Source organism: Corvus kubaryi, unplaced genomic scaffold (assembly GCF_017639235.1).
Source record: "Corvus kubaryi isolate FWS band 111438036 unplaced genomic scaffold, C.kubaryi_AGA036_p1.0 37386, whole genome shotgun sequence".
NCBI classification, from domain to species: Eukaryota; Metazoa; Chordata; class Aves; order Passeriformes; family Corvidae; genus Corvus; species Corvus kubaryi.
Window position 1 is genome coordinate 1,787,145 of NW_024581128.1, and position 16,061 is coordinate 1,803,205.

General features: G+C 48.0%; 1 protein-coding gene across 4 annotated transcripts in view; it reads right to left on the reverse strand.

Annotated features, from left to right (window-relative positions):
- Positions 1-16,061, reverse strand: part of SERTAD2 (SERTA domain containing 2) — a 79,403-nt gene that overhangs the window by 9,518 nt on the left and 53,824 nt on the right. For 2 of the 4 annotated variants that reach the window (XM_042036716.1, XM_042036717.1), the window contains exon 2: positions 12,749-12,906. The exons of 1 other annotated variant lie outside the window; for it this stretch is intronic. The gene's annotated coding sequence lies outside the window, so the exon portion shown is untranslated. Of the gene's footprint in view, positions 1-11,547; positions 11,674-12,748; positions 12,907-16,061 lie in introns of those variants that run through there. One more of the 4 variants, XM_042036715.1, reaches the window with a different exon arrangement.

The following is a 16,061-nucleotide window of genomic DNA, read 5'->3' on the forward strand; positions in this document are numbered from 1 at the left end:
TTATTTATTGCGCTTTGGACACTTCGACACCGCTGGACTATTTCTGAAGTCTTTAATAATCGGCACTTTGGCAGAGAAAAGCACCAGATACGTAAAAACAGAGAGGAAAAGTGATTTTGCCCACCCAATAATAAAAATAATCTTTAATTTTAATTCCCAAAGACTTTTAACAGTTAAGTTTAAAATATCCTCAAGACCAAGGGCTCATCTTGGAAATCAATTCTACAATCCACTAGGCCCCTCCCGGCTCATCGAGACAGACAGGAAGGAAAAAAAAGAAGGAGGAACTGAACCCCAAGAAGAACAGCAGAAAAGGATTTTTAAGAAGTGACATTTCCACTCACAGATTTATACCACCCCCTCAGTCAGTCTAGAGGATGAACAGCTTATTAGGGTGAGGTTACTTTTAGAACAAACACCGTGTTGCTCAAAAAGGTAAAAGCATCAAATCCCCGAGTCCACAGGCAACCATTCCTCTCTACACAGCCGAACACTGAAACACAGGTGTGAACCACAGGAGATCATGTGAGAAGAGGAGTTTAAAGCAGGACCAGTTACCTTCTGAAATATTAGGTAATTAAAACCACAGGTAGGGTAAAAAAGGTGAGAGAAAGAAAAAGGCAACTTCGGAAAATTAAAATAAAACAGTACGTCACACGTGTGCATGAAAGAACCCAGCAAAACCCCACCACACAAAAGCTCCCCATAAGAGCCCCTCAAAGTGCAAAAAGAGCACTGAATTTGTACACTTCACTCCCCAAAGTTTTACAAACTTCAGATGTAAGTGAACCTCACCAGGGTTTCTCAGAGAACCTAACCAGTGAATTATGCAAGTGCTTTCTCTGTCACTTCTGGCACATGAAATATAATTTTCCTCTCCTCCATCCTTCACTCCTCATCCTTGAGAGTTCCATTGGTTGTGTCCTGGCCCAACGGTAGTCAATGGATGTTTTGTTACTGACTTCAGCAGAATCAGGATTTGGCACAGATAGCTGCAGGACCAAAATAAAAAGGCCTTTTATGCCAACTGGGTTCAACTGGCAAGACAAGGGCCAGATCCTCTGAGGTAGCAGAGGCAGGTTGAGCTGCTGTGAGCTATTGCAGTGCTGCTGCAGTGCTGAGGGACCACCAGAACTTGTAACCAGTCTCCACAACTTCAAAGTATCTGTCTCCTAGACCTAGGGAGGCAAACCAGTAAACCTCTCTCTCCCTGTCCCTGTTTCCCCATCCCCAAGGCCACAGCAGAGAGAGAGAGAGTGGACACATCTGCAGAAGACCCCTTGGGGCACGACCATGGCTCACTCACCACAGAACGATGCTCCTTGGCCTGCAGGATCCTGGCAAAGCAGAGCAAACCTGCCCCAGCAGGTGGGAGCACAGACATCTGAGAGCACTGGCACCCTCCTCCCATTCAAAGTTACAAAGGAAAAGCAGCGGGGAAAGCCAGTATAAACCTGGCAGCTTCTCCCAGCCTCGCTCAAAACAAGGGGGAAAGCCGACCAGCCCAGGTGTCGAGGTTTAACTCCAGGACTGGAGCAAATAAGCAGCATGGACTTTCAGAGGTGGCAGCCACAGCTCGCTGGAAATCACCCCTCCTTGGGGATTTAATCTACTGACACCGGAGTGTTTAAAGCCTGGCATGGCAGCATCCCCGGGAGCAGGGACAGCCTGTTCCATGCAGAGCTGCACGGCCACGCTCCCTGTGCTGCAGCTGCCTGCAGGGTGTGCACCGAGCAGTCGGGAGGGGTGGGGGGAGTGTTCTTTTTTTTTTTTTCCACAAGGCTGCTTTCTCGGGATCTGATGCACTTTTTACTTGTTGGAATGTACTGCATCCATGTTGCCTGGCTGAAGAGGACTCCTGACAATGCTGCCTGGTAAGAATTGTGTCTCATGTCATATGTGAGTTAGGAAACAAATCCCACAAACCCCGAAGAGAGGTAAGAGGGAATGGAGCTGTGCAGGGGTTTCTGTCCTCTTCAGAACCAGTGCTCAGACAATCTGCATTTACAAGGTTTGTTTTCCCTGACACATTTTACATTAATTCTGGCTGCTCTTTTTTATTTTTTTTTTTTTTTAACTGAGTGAGGTTTAATAAGCACTTACAAAACTCTCCTTTGGAGCATATAAAAAAATTGGCCTCCTGGGTAGCTCTGTGCTTCCAGAGAGTATGGGGATTATTTTTATGTTTGCAAGTCTTCACTGCAAGGCTGCCAGTGCCAGCAGTAACTGTAAGTGGCAGGTACTTCTCACACATATTTTACAGGGACCTAACTCTTCCCATCTCGTGTGGTGGATGGGTAAACCTCAGCTCTTCCAGAAGAAACAGAGAAGCAAGTAAAGCTCCTCAGCACCCCATGCCTGCATTTAGCAAGAAAGACAGCTTCTCTCTCTCTAAAGAAACACAGCCTTAGCCCCCTGCTTTAGGCACTTCACACAGAGTGAAGACTGAGTGAAGAGCAGCTAGCAGGCTGAGTGACAGGGGTCTTTTCTGCTCTCCAGTTAAAATCAAAATAAGAAGGAAAACCATAGTGGGTGACTCTCAGAGGCTAATCTAAGTAGAACTTAGTTAGGGACTGTGCAAGGAAACCTCTGGCAAACAGGAGACAACAGAGGAAGCTCAGACTCTCATTTGAGAAGCATCTTGAGTCGTGCAGCTCCCACGGGGTTTGCCTTTGAGACTCAGAGCCTGGAGTCCCCAGGTCCCCGAAGGAGTGTCCATGTTAATCGGAAAGTAAGGTGAAGCCTTCCCTAGCAAATAAGCAATGCAATTATAAAGCCAGTCAATAGTGTAACGCCAGCCAACGTGTTCCAGTGATATTTTGAAACTGTAATCTGATCCTACTGTTTCCATCCTCGTGCCTTGCCTGCTCTCCCTTGTTGCATACTGTACTATTTGAGGCCCAGAGGGCAAAGCAAGCTCTTGCTGTTTGTTCATGATCAGAAACTGCATTTGGAGCGAGAGCTCTGCGTGCACCGCCCACACCACTTTCTTGAGAGTTTCTTAAACTTGCAGCCCGCCGAAGCCCTGCTAGAAGGATCTCTGCAAAACAACCAAAAACACAAACTCCACTTCTGCCTCCCGTTTCCAGCTCCTTTTCACCACGCTAAAAAAAGGCAAAGCCGCAGTCTAAGGCAATCTCTGACTCTGCAGTGTGTTAAGCCTTGCAGGAAACATATGCTTCTATTAAATTGGAAACAGTTTCTAATGCTGTCAGTTTGCTAAATGTAACATGTTCCCCTGGAAGAAGTGGAGCAGTTTTAATGTTTTTGACTAACTGCACACATCCAGAGTACGTCTGATAAAGCTGGAATGGGCTCCAATAAATACAGCTTAGAATAAATTACTGCCTCATTAAGTAATTGTTTGGAAAAAGGACAGCAGGTTTTCTAGATTATAGCCATGTTATTAAGGGTGTTTATAATATTAGGAATTCTATCAGGGTAGCAGAAGTTAATGCAAGTTTAAATCAGAGGAGCACTTGTTAGATTGTTCAAGCATTAAAGACTGCCCTGGCAGAACCAGAAGGTGGACAAGACCGCACAGGTTCTGAGCATGGAAAGCCAGCAAGGCACGCTGCAAACCACTGTGAGGCTGAAGGCAAGAGCAAAAGCCCTGAAAAACTCTGACAACTCCTTCTCAGTACGAAGCAAGAGGGAGGATATACCTGGGTAATACACCAGGGTTAAGAAACATTTATTCAATATTCACATACAGGAAGGCAGTTGTCTTTACTGGAAAAAAAACAGAACAGGTTCGGATTGCCCAGCAGAACTAATTTCTGTCTCAAAGATATCAAAGCCAAAATGTCAATTCTCACACGTTCTGCTTCAGACAGGACTTCCCATGTGCTTCCTTATAAAACAGTGCCCAGAAGATGCAAACAAGCCCCCAACCTGCCCTTTTTCGGTCTCGTCCTTGGAAGCTTTAGAAGTCACACTGTCTACAATTGCCAACCCTGCCACAGCCCTTCACAGGCCTGGTGCAGACATTGCCCTGCTGACTACCAACCACCTGCTTTGAGCCAGATCAGGGTGGAGGAGTCCCCCCTTCCACTACCAGGAAATGCTCTGTTAGGGTTACCTGCTGAGGGGAGAGAGATTTTCCAGAAGATGGCAAAGCTGCCCTCATCTCAGGTCAGCTCTGTGCCAAATCTCCTTTACATCCTTCCCCAGAATGGCTACATACACTGTCTACTCACAACAGTGCCCGAGCCACCACCAGGAGCCTCCTCCCCGGTGTTCAGCTTAGCTGGGCTCTGTGCTTCAAAGAGCCACCAAAAAGAGCCAGGCTGAGGCTATTTTGAAATTTGGGTCTCCATGTGGCAGTGTTAAGGAAGCAGCCAGGCCTGCCAAGTGTGAATCGAGTTCTATCGTGCTGTGAACACAGGGGCTCAGCACTCTGCTGAAGGACTAGGAGGCTGCTTTACACACCTGGGCATCAGCAGCAGGAAATGAGAGCTGCAGTAAAGCAAACCAGGCACAGCACTAGGCCAGATCCTCTGACTTTACTACGTGATTATTCAGCAGACTCTGCTTGTTGTCACCCAAAAAATATGCGAGGACTTCTACACACAAGCCTCCCTGGGATCAGCCAAGAAGCTCTTCCTGCTCCACACCACTGTTTCTTCCCACAAGTGCAGCACTCCAGGCTTCCTTGCATGGAAGCAGGAGATGCCGGTCCCCCAGGCAGGACCACAATACCATGAATTCCCATGTCAGTGGGCAGGGAGCCACGCTGGAGCCAGTGCACAGAGCTCCATGCTGGGAGAACCAGAGCCATCTCTTCAAGAGGTGGAGCAGCAGCAATTAAGATGGCTGTGTACTGCTCCAGGGCCCAATTCAGCCAAGACTGCGCCTTCCATTCCTTCCCACTGCAGAGCCAGCAGGCACCAGCACAGCGCAAGTGCTGTCTAAAAAGAGACACCTCACTTGTAAATGAAATTCAAAACAATCTGAAAGAGCTAGAACAGCTACCAGAAAGTGACACAGGCTGGGAAATACACACTCCCTTTTCACTGCTAAAATTACACGCCTGTAATGACAAGATGCTACCGGTCAGGCTCTGAGGGAGAATGATGAAATAGCCAGCCCGGCTGTGCATCCCTCCTCCCCTGCACTGGCGCATGGAACAATGGATTACGGCAACGTTGTGTGGTATTGTACAAGACATCTCTATTGGCACGCACGTGTCACGGGCTGCCTGGTATTTTTGTGTACGTAGGGACTGAGCACTGCAGAGCCATCTCCATTGGACCTGGGTAATTCCTGCAAAGGTTAATGAGAACTGTGCATGCACCCACAAGAGACGAGACCCCTTCGTGTATAATAAGGGAGAGAGTTTTTCTCACCTATGTATAACTACTCTGTTTGAATCCTATCATAGCATCTTTTCCCCAAAGATACCTTGTTTTTCCCTCTTGTCACGGACCCTTAATAAACACATGGCGGGGGGGGGAAAAACCCCACTACTGAAAGAACTGAATGGTTTACCAAAAAGTAGGTTATTGCTCTGAAAACAGTGTTGAATAAATTATCACAGTCAAACTGAAAAGCAGTGAATGGCAGGAGGGAAGAAGAGGAGAAAGGGAAAAAAACAAACCTCTGAAGAAATATCTACTGCAAATGCACCATACAAATCCCAGCAATGACAAGTCATTTTAGTTTCTGGCCTGCAGATTTTATTTGCTAACCAGTTTCACGCTGCTGAGAGTTAGGAGAAAAGAAAGGTGTTTCCCTGGCAATTCTAAAGTAGCTTAAACAGCACATGAGTTGTTTTCAACATTTTTGCTTAAATGAAACAAACATAACCCTGCGAACAAATATATTCTATGAAAAAGAACCCACTGACCCTACAAGTTTCTCTTAAAGAGGTGAAAAAGTTGTTGGACATTTCTCCACCAACAGTGAAAACAAAACAAATAAAATAAAGGTAGCTAAAATTTGACATGAAAGTTTGCTGAGATGGTATTAAATGATGTTGGACAAGATGATAACTGCTGGCCTTCCAGTGTACTAAAACTCTTGCATTTGTTGAAATACAGCATATGGTTTCCATGTCCTACAAAGGACCCTTCTGAAAACTGATTAAAGGGAACTTTGGCCAGCCTTGAACTATTCTCAACCTGTAATAGCTATGAGTTAGAGACAAAAGAGATTCCATTTTTTGTGGCACCTGCTTGATTTCACAATAAAAAGTACTACACCAAAGCGATGTTCTTTAAAACAGCCACCATGGGACCCATGTCACCTCTATGTGGAGTAATTTAAACATTTTCAAGTAAGTCATTTAAACTTGGATGGAGACACCCTTTTAACAGCATATTTTGACAACATGTGTATTAAATCTGTATTTGGAAGCATGTTTAGGACAGGTTAATCAACACAGAACAAAGAAACTTAACCACAAACTATGTCTTTGGAAATTGGGAGTGGAACATACAGAAGGAGAACAGCTCAGGAAACGGAATGTCCTAAACTTCATTTCATATTCAGGCACAACCCATTCACCTCACCCAAGATAGTACTATACTGATTTTCCCCACAGCTAAAAGAAAAGTCCTCGTCCAAGCATACATACATCACGTGTGTTCCCCTGCCAGCAAGGGGAAGCAGAGCAGTGACAGGAAGCTTGACACTGTGTGTCACACACAGAGAAAATATTCTCTCTCTTCTATTCATTCACAAGCTATTTGTGGAACACTTTAGTTAGGGAAGGAAAGTGGAAGGGTTGTTTAGAAGAGCCAATTTCACCAAGCAGATGGAGCAGGAGGGGGTAAGGGGGAGCCAGATCCCAGCAGGTTAACCCAAGAAGGTTATTGGACCCCTGGCACAGCCAGCATGGAAGTACCCCGGTCAAAATCCCTGCGACCGCAGTGCAGGCTCCTAAAGCCCAAGGCACTGCCCCGACACAGGGCCAGGGGCAGGCACGAGACCTGACCCGCAGCAAATCAGGCCATGCCAAAAGTGCTGAAATAGAGTGGCTTGTCTCACACAAGGCCCACAGAGCAGTGAGAAAGCAAAATGTTACCACCATTCAAAAAAACCACTGTGATTTGCACACAAATGCTAGTGTCCCAGCTTGATGAAATGTATATTTGAAAAATATGCAAATGATATGCATGCACATGGATGTGTACTTACTAAAGGCTTTTTTCCAAGGGGGAAAGAGCGCCTGTAAAAACACACGAAAAGTAAAGTTTGTGAAGGCACCGGAAGATGATGATGATGTATTTCTGAATTAGGATTTAAAACTTCATTTTGCAGCTACCTGAAGTTAAGACAAAGCTGCCTTTAGGCATCTCAAACTAGTCAGACCTGCTATAGCAGTTGCACAGTCTGCTTCAAATATGCCCTCCACGCTCCTTTCAACCTCCACCCCAACATATATCCGCATAGTTTACCTCCAATCATGGGTGGTTCTTGCTATAGCGCAGTTCACTCAACCTTATTGCCTGCCTGGCATGACAGGAGGGGTTTTTTAAGACTAATGTTACAGGCTACTATAAGAAACTGTACGAAAACAGACAATAATTGTCACGTTTCCATTAAAGGTGAGTGTGGCTCAAACAGTACAAGGGTTTCTGGCATTGGTTGGAAAACGGGGGATCAAGAAAACAGTTTTAATTGTTACATCTGAGAAAGTATTAGGGCAAGTTTAGATCTTTCCACCAATTCCGGGTTCCTTGAAAAAGGGAACTTCTTTTTTCTGCTACTTCCATATACTGCCCAGTTTTCAAAATAACATTAAAAGAAAACAACCCACATTTGAACTCTTCTCTCTGTATTCTACTACATTAAGAATATAATTTTTATTCTGACTTCACTGGAAACGAGCTGTCAGATGAAATCCAATACACCTTACTGGTGTGAAAGCAAAGTAAACAGGCTCTGGCTCCTAATAACTACACAGACTGAGACTCATATCATTCAATGCTGCTTAAAACTCAATTCCAGAGTGATATTAAGGAGAAATTTGTCTTTACAACCACTGGTACTCAAAATACTGATCATGTTATACAGGTTGGGAACTTCAGATATTCTATGGCAACACTTCTGACTTCGTGTACCAAGCTGAGGAGGGTACCAAACCTGGCCCCTCATTTGAAGAACAGTGGTCTGACCTCGCCTAACACAGGACTCTGAGCATGGTTTTAATTTCGCTGCAGTACCCTCAATCCAGTGTCACTCTGATGTGGTGGTGACTGCTGTCTCACCTGAGCTAGATGAGCCTCCACCCTCAAAGAAGGGACACAGGAAAACCAAAAACTTGCTCTCTGGTGACCTGACAGTTTCTTTGGCCCTTTCAAGCCTTCCTGCTCCGAGTCCCAGCTTAAAGCTTTTTCTGAAGACCTATGAGGCTGTACCCAATGCCCCTGGAGGCTGCCCCAACTCTCCCTTGGAAATGCCCCTCTAATCAGGTCTTCCCCACCCTGAAAATCCCCTTTGCGCCGGAGGAATGTCCCAGCCAGCACATCTTCACAGCTCCTCCTGGCCACTTGGCAATGACACCCAGCATCTGACATGTTCACCGGGAGCCATCGGTGAGGCAAACGTGGTGGCAGTGCAGTTTCTGTTCTGCACAGTGACACACAGTTTAATACCCACACAGCCATGAGACAGAGGGCAGGGAGCCTGCTGTGACACACACAAGCCTGTTTCTCCCTCTAAACCTCTGCTGTCTCCCAGCCACACGTTTGCTTTGGACCTCAGTTTGGGCTTGACTTCAGCACACCCAAGAAGAACATGAGCACAGCATTTACGGGGCTTGCCCTCCCCACTCGTGTTGAACAGCCAAGCATTGTTATCTTATTTTTGTTATAGTGTTTGCACTGGTAATGCTGAACAAACCTGAAGCCTCCACTACAGCAAACACAAAAATTGACTCTGTTTATAAAAGAATTAAAGAACTAACGCATGTTGAGAGTCTCTCTCCATTTACAGAAAACAGGCACCTCTTCATGACAGCAGTTTCTCTGACTGATGAAAGTTTAGAAATCAGAAGAAGTGGCAGAAAACATGCAATTATATACCCCTGAAGAAAATGAGTACTGTGCTCGGATTGGCAAATTTCATCTTCCACAAACCATTAATTAGCAAAAGATTCATCAAGACTAAAGATCTGTGCTAAGTGCCAACCTGCTTACATTGAAGCTGGACCTTGCTCTCTCCTTTGAAACACTCCTGATCTTTGGACTTGGTAACTGAAAGCTGCTGTTTCTGGCACTGATTCGTGTGCATGTTAAGGAACCACTGCAACTGGAGCTGTCTCCTTGTGAGCCAGTTACACTATAAAGCTGAGTTAAAAGAAAAGCGTCTCTCTTGCTACCCAGCCCTTATAAGAAGTAGATCACCAGAAGACTACTTGCACTTTCAAAGTACTGCATTCTCCTTGTTTGACAGATTACACTTTAAGATGTTACATAAAAGCAAAAATAGTCACAAGTACTTTGGATCACCTGTCTAGTGTTGGCACTGCCAGAGATGAACTGTGCCAGGAGTGCTTTACATCAGTGTGAAAAAAGTCAGAGTTCCTAAAAAAAAAATGTTTTCTCAATGAAATATTTATTGAAAAAATAAAAGCAGCTTGTGTGAATGATGGCAAAATCCTTCAAACTAGATATTGCATAAAATCTGCTGTACTTCATGGAAGCTAAAAAAATAAATTTTGAATATGAAATTTGAGTGTTTCCTTGCTATTAGGACATTATCTCAAAATCCTTGATGCCTCTCAGGCAGACAGTTTGAGCACTTGCTATATTTACGTTATTATTTCCACTATGAAATTCTTTATTTCATCTTTCCCATTAAAAAGTGCAGGTGGATAAAGGAACGCAATTACAACTCTTAATAAATCAGCACCTACAGAAGTATTTAATGCTCTTTAAGACTGCTTCATCTACAGACAAAACCTGAAGGACCTATGGCTATCAAGTGTCTTTTTGTTTGTTTTCAATCAGCTTCAGAGAAAAAGAAATCAGCTTGACACAAAAATCAAAGCAGTGTTTTAATATGCACAAAGTCTAGCTTCATTTGTTAGCAGTGCAATCCAGTTCCTGCAGAAAAGGAGTGGGTGGTTGCTGCTACCAGCTTAAATGGAAGCAGGATCAGTCACGAGAGGAGGAATATCTAGAGCTGCTACGTTGGATGCTGCACTACTTGCCTGAACAATGGAAGTGTTCCGAAGGACACGCTCTCGGATACCTGTCCAGCAGCACAAACTGCTAATCCTCCTCCTATCTCTACCACCACCACTGGCTCATTATGTTAAATCAGAGTCCAAAGATACCATCCTATTATGTAAAAATGCATGCATTTTAACTTCAGCCAGAAAGGGCTACTTTCAATTTACCCTGCTAAATCAGTTGGCTAATTTCTAGAGCAATCATTTTAAAGAAAACATTTTTATAGTTTGTTTTACAATGTGAAAGCTTCCTGTGCCCTTAGATGCAAACTGAGGTGCCTCTGTCAATTTTGTACCCTGTGAGAAGTCCATAACTTCATTTGTGCAGGTGCATGCCTAAAATTACCAGAATAAAAAAGGTAGAAAGCATTGTTTGAACTCACACACATAGCAAGTGTTTACTCATTTGAGAGACACAAGCATAAAACTGGTGTTTGGGGCAGCCAAGCCCTCTCCCACCGTTGTTTGAGCAATAGTACATTCTACAGAGGCCAAATCCAGCACCCACTGACAGCAGCCAGAGTCACCCTGATGACTGCACCAGGCACCAGATGCAAAAGCCTGGACTTTCCTGCTCCCGAGAGCCTTGGATCTGTCAGAGCACACGCCGCCACACGCAACAGCTCTGGCGTGCTGCACTGAAGTTCGGGTAAAGAAGCTGACAGCCTCCCCCCGGATGGTGATAAAATGGGCAGATTCGCTTTATTTTACACCAGCAGCTGACCCACAGCTGTAAATCAGCCACCAAGGGGCCCACTGGACAGCACACAAACCCCTCCATAGATTTCCAACAAAAGTGGCCCTGGGTTTTCCAGCTGTGCTTCACAAAATGCAAGAAATGACAGCAGGTTAATGTACTCCTATTTTCATGCTTAAGAAGAACTTATTTTTCCAGATCCTGATGTGAGTAAAGCAGCCAACGCTCTAAATCAAAGTGGCACCGCAAAAGGATTTTTTTTCAAGCGTTCATCCACCCCGAAGAAAATCCTAACAAATATATTTTTTGCCATCGCTTCCAAAAGATGAACCACCTTACCCACAAAAGCCCCCCAGACGCCTGTTTCTCCGTGCCGGCGGCGCTCCCCAGGAAGACCCATGCGCGCTATTGCTCAGGGAGAAGACAGGCTAATCCCCTGCCCTAACACCAACCCCTGAAAAGGGCCAGGCAGCGGGGCCAGCCGGCTCCTGCCCAGCCATATGTCAGCTTTGCTACAGCGGAGTGAAAGTCTCCCCCAGGCCCTTTTAGCTCTCCCGGCACTACGGCACGCACTTTTCGGGGTTCCCCGAAGCCCCCGCTCTTGCCGGGAGAACGGAGCAAGGCTGCAGCCCCCGGCTCCAGGGGCTCCCCGGCGCACACGCGAACTTACCGGGGTGGCGCGGCTTTCTTGGCGTCGGAGGGAGCCCGGCTCCGGAGAGCACAACCGGCCGCACTACCGGGGCCGGCACAGCCACCTCGATAAAAAAGTATATTCCAGCTACCCGCACCTGCTTCGGCTCGGGATCTCCCCGCATCGGCGGGGGAGGGGGCGTATTTTAAGGTCAACTCCGCCGCTCTCCCCGCTCTGCTCATCTCAGCACGAACCCCCCCCGGAGGAGAGGGGGAGGATCCCCGCCCCGGGCTTCTCTGCCCGGGCACCAATTTAAAGGTAGAAATAAAACAAGCCCCGATGACTCGCAAAGCCAGACGGGGTGGGGGGATGTCCCCGGTGCCCCCCGGGCCCCCCCCCCCCCCCCCCCCCCCCCCCCCCCCCCCGATACCCCGCAGCCCCCAGCCCCACTCACCACATGCAGCTCCACCTGAGAACTAAAGCATGGAGAGGGGGAGGTCGGAAACTCTCGCCCTAGAGCAGCTCCATATGTCGCTCCTCGCCGCGCCGCTCCGGGGAGGGGCCGGGTGGGATGCGGAGGAGGAGGAAAGGAGGAGGAGGAAAAGAGGAGGAGGAGGAGGCAGGAGCAGGCGGCGTGAGGATTTAAGCCTCCGCTCTGCCCCGGCGGCTGCGATCACGCAGCATTATACAATGGAGGAGGAGGAGAGGAAGGAGGAGAAGGAGGAGGCACCACCAGCCCCGGCTCCCAGCACTTGCCGCCAGCACTGACGACAGGGGCGGCTCCGGCGAGCTCCTCACCCTCCGGCCCGCGTCAAAGCTCCGCCTCGACCCCGGCCTCCCTCCCCCGCCCCCCCAACCCCCGCTGCTGCTGCTGCTCCTCCTCCTCCCCCGCTCCGGCTCCCCGCGCTGCCCACGCGTGCCCCGGCCCCGGGCGGGCGGCGCGGCCCCCGCAGCCGCCGCGGCTTCCCCGGGGAGCGCCGGGCCGGCACAAAGGCGGGTGCCAGCGCGCCCCGACCGCAAATATGACAAGTATCCCTGCTATCCGGTGGCGGGGACCCGGCCGGGGCACGGGGCTCGGCCAGCCCTGCTCCCCGCGTGGGGCTGGCCCCGGGTTGTCCCGGTACAACCCAAAATTCTGCCCCCGCACCTCCGGTCAGTCCCGGCCCGGCCAAGCAGAGCGGGGGCGAGAAGGGGATGTGGAGAAAGCCCGGAGCGCCCGCCCCCCGCCCCGGGACCTCACCTGGGAGCCGAGGGAGGCGGCGGCCCCCGTCCGTGGAATCCTCGCTGCTAGTTTGGGCTGTGCAGATACCACCGAAGCACAAAAATGAGGCCAAACGGAGATGTTCGAGCGCGCGAAGACTTGGGGGAAGGAGGGAAGCGCTCTGCACCAGGCGCTATCTGGAAAGAAGACGATTATTTTAAGTCACCTCAATGATTGTGTTCCGAAAGGGGCTGTAATCCCAGCCGGCGCTGTTAAAGGCGATCCAAACACCTTACAGTTTTGGCTGTAGCCCCGGCAGGCATCTCGGATCATTCCGGCCTTTCATGTTCCACTAAACCGGTTGTACTTCGGGACAATAAAGCTTTAAGACCTAATATAAAGGCGATTATTAGTCATTAATACCACGACTCGTTTAGGTATTATGCTCAAAACGGTCTGTAATGATTTGTGATCAATCAAGATGATGGTCTTGCTAGAAACTAAGTTCCATTTTCAGTCAGGAAACCGAAAAGGAAAAGAAGAATACTTTTAGAAGAAAGGTTTCCTTACCCTGGAAACTGTATCTGACAAAAATCCACAAAAGAAAAACACCACCAAACAATTAAAATAGTGAATCTACCAAAATAAAAGGAGATTAAGTGCTGATTTTATGGATTCTTAACATTATAATTGAAAAGGCCCCAACCAATTGATGTTTAAATACCAGGCCTAGCACTTGAGCACTCTGCTGAACTCACTAAAAAGGGAGGAAAGGGCATCAGATTTAAAAACTGACGTTTTATTTTGCCGGTTTGAAGGCCTCAGCACACCTTTCCTTCTCCACCCGTGCTGTCAGCCATTCCTTTGAGGAGATCCAAGCTCTCTCATCCCGTATCTGTGGCACAGAGTTAGCCCTAAACCAATCTGCAAAGCAATTCACAAACCGTTTACTAGATTTTGACGAGTGATTCGCAAATTGCCCAGGAGCTGGTAAACATTAAAACCAGAATGTCCCTGGTTGGATACTTTCCAGCAGCAAGGCACTGAAATTTGGTCCTTCTGCCTGGGGAAACAAGTCTCTTCCTGAAATTACCAGTGCCACAGTAAAATCACTAAATAAAAGGAAAAGGTTCACTTTCCTTAGGGCCTGAGTGATACCTCTTCAGTGGGCTTCCGCCTGCTCCAAAGCCACACAGAGTATTTGTAATACTTGCACATTGTTGACTGGGTTGTTTGGGGTTTTTTGCATGCCAGATTCACTGCATTTCAGGGCCCCATTCCTCCCTCCTTTACACCAGATTTGTAACACAGCGGGATCTGGCCTTGCGCAATTGTGCCGTGGATGCGCCCAGCCGAGCAGTGCCTGCCTTCCGGAGCTCAAAGTCCGCAGCAGGTTTACAGTCCCCGTGCCTGGGTGTGTGCACGCTATCACCGGCACCAGAGGCAGAACCACAAACATTTGCTAAATAAGCAGCTGGGCTCCAGCCCGATATGCACAGCCCTGATCTTGCCATGTTACACTCAACAGTAAAAAGCCTGAGCCTGTGTCATCCGAGTTTTAAATGCTTCTGACTTTGCTCGGTTGCTCAAATTTTACACCAGCATAAGAAAAAGCTCACCGCCCCTTCTGTTTCCTACTGTAACTTCCCGAGTCTTTCTTGGCAGGAGTTTATAGTCACGCTGTAACTCAGATTGTGCCTCTGAACACAACTAGTACAACCTGCAACCACACTCAGAAGAACTCCCAGCTGAGCATAGGTCACGATACGAATCGATATGAATAGAGCTCCTTCCTGTGCTTCGTGCACAGCACAGGCTCCAGCGTGGCGGGACGAGGTTGGGCTACGCAAGGAGAATAATCCCGCTGTCGACTGCTCCTCACATGGCCTCACACCTGATTGAGTGAGACCTTTCTGGCCAAAAAACTGTGCTCTGCAGCTCTAGAGCTGCCTCACCTGCAAGACACAAATGCAGCTTGCCCAAACACATCAGTAAGCACAGAGAAGCAGCCTGCAACGGAGCCACAAAATGCTGTGCTAGGAAGTGTATCGGCAGAGGCTTCCAGTGCCTGCAGGAGCCAGAGGGGGGAAAGTCTGAGTGTCTGCAAGGAGGAGCCACCCAAAATGCATCCCATTTCAGAACCATGCATGCATGGGCTTCCCAGGGAGCAGCAGCACAGATTTAGTCGAGCAGTTGTAGCCTTGACACAGGCCCTTGAGCTGCTCACATGTGAAGATGACACGCTAAAAGAAAAGGAGCTGAGCTGTGTCTTTCTGCAGCAGTACTGACGTGACGTGGGCTACAGGCATAGCCTGAGTGCAGCCCTGGCTTTGAGCAAGGATGGTCAAAGCCTGTCTGATTGAGGCCAGGTCTCATGAAGATCATTCAAAAACCATCCCTGCATTGAAGATAAATAAATGAACAAGATAATAAATGAACACTCAGAAATCAAAGATTGGGAAGATTGGGAAGGAGGAAACGGACACTGGACTTCATAAATCAATTCATTAGAAACACTACAGACTGCCAGGTAATCTGCCCATCCACACATGTGCTAACAAGGAAAGAGTGGCAAAGTTTGGCGTGCTGGAATGTTGGCATCCTTTGCGTTTTTCAAAAATGGAGGGAGTGAACTGCTTCCTATGCTTCTAATTGCATCCTCAGCCTTTTCCTTTCTGATTGCAGTACCATGAGATTTCATCAGGTAATTGTACAACACAACTTCATTTTCTCCTTGGATGTCTTTGCTTTGGTACATGCAGGAGCTGGCACGCAAACACCTAATACTGCCCCCAGAGCAGACAACTTTTTGCAAATAAAGACCCCCTCAGCACTGGTAACTTGGGAAAAGCTAAACAAAGGGCCTGCCTACAGCCAGAGCTGCTCGTTCCACTCGAGCAGCGCTCCTTGGCGAGCGGCATGGCTCTCCTGGGTAAGGAGAAAGCACACTGCAAGCAAAAGCACGATTAAACACTGCTCACACTTCGCGCTGTCTCCTTTCAGGCTCGGTACTGACCTCCCAGAGCAGGGCCCTTCTCATGCAAGGCCCAGCCACAAAAATACACAAGTTCCTCGGTAAAAAATTGGGGTGTTGCATTACTGCAGTCTGCACCTGTACACAAACAGGGAGGGAGCTGCACCTGGGAGCTGGGCTGGTTTCCTTGGGATTTCAGTGGCTTTTTCTTCTTTTTTTTTTGCTGGTGCAACTCTTCCACTCTAACAAGGCTGTTCCATGTGTCCCAAGGCACGGGAGTCAGTAAAAACCAAAGAAAGGAATGCTCCATCCCTTCTCACTCCAATTTTAGCTCTTTCCGGGGGGGGGGGGGGGGGGGGGGGGGGGGGGGGGGGGGGG